The sequence below is a fragment of the Lolium rigidum genome, chromosome 7, assembly GCF_022539505.1.
Source record: "Lolium rigidum isolate FL_2022 chromosome 7, APGP_CSIRO_Lrig_0.1, whole genome shotgun sequence".
In the NCBI taxonomy this organism is placed as follows: Eukaryota; Viridiplantae; Streptophyta; class Magnoliopsida; order Poales; family Poaceae; genus Lolium; species Lolium rigidum.
Genome location: NC_061514.1, coordinates 221,733,353 through 221,734,487, shown reverse-complemented (window position 1 = coordinate 221,734,487; position 1,135 = coordinate 221,733,353).

Here is a 1,135-nt window from a genome sequence, read left to right as displayed (position 1 = left end):
AGGTTATGGGGAAACACATTGACAAACTTTTGTACCCTACATGTATGACTTTGCTTGTCTTCTGTACCTATTTGGGAAGGGTTCATGCAGGATCTGTAGCGAACTTTCTTGTGAAGATCCATTTTTGGCACATATGTGAATCTTCTCACGGCCATCGACTTTGCATACTCTAGTTTTTTGCTGCTATGCAAAATAATAATAGTGTATTTTCTATTTTACTTATTCACAAGGTTGGCAAAATGAGTGAGAGTGTGTGCGCGCGTGCGCGCGTGCGCGGAGTGGCAACCAACAATATAAGTTGCACATTGACACCACTTAAATTCTCACGGGTAGTAGGCCTCGAAGGATGGCCACTTACAAGGCATGAGGAATTATCTCGATGTGCAACTATATATGGATTTATTATTGACCTAGATCTGTTTGAAATTCAAAATTCAGTTGTATATGTACATACATGAAATTCATAACTTCTTTTTTCGTAAAAAATACCAGGAGGTACCCTGCAAATCTGGCAGCCCTAGATTTGAAACCAACCAAGTGATGGTTCAAAAAAAGTAAGCAAAACTTGCTCATGGAGCATAGTTTACAAATGTTTGGGAGAAGAATCCTCTCTCTCTCTCTCTCTCTCTAAGCGACAGGACGCGCTGACGCGTGGACGCAACTTATTCTCTGTCCCCCTGACATGCACTTGCCAGTGTCTTCAATAGTCGGACACGAGCACTGAAGCATTTATGGAGCCCAGCGGAGAGGGGCTCCATTTCTCGAGTGTTAGCGAGGTTCTATGCGAAGACTCCGGGGCTAAACGAAGATCCTTTTTTCATCAAGTAAAAAAAAAAACAAAGACCCTTTTTTCCACCTTGCGCAAGAGGAGGAGCAGTTTGACTTGGGGGAAGTACTGATATCATGTATGGTCCTCACCCTCCTCCTGCTCACATTATTTCCTCCATTGTTTCACATATTTTAGCTTCTAAGGGAAAGCTCTCGCAACTCCTTGATCTACTACTCCTATTCATACACATGCCACTCAAATGGATGTATTTATAGATACATCCATTTTAGTGGCAAGTAATATGGACCGGAAGAAGTACAAATAATATGAGACATGTTTTTGAGTTGGCCATGTTTAGAGTTTACA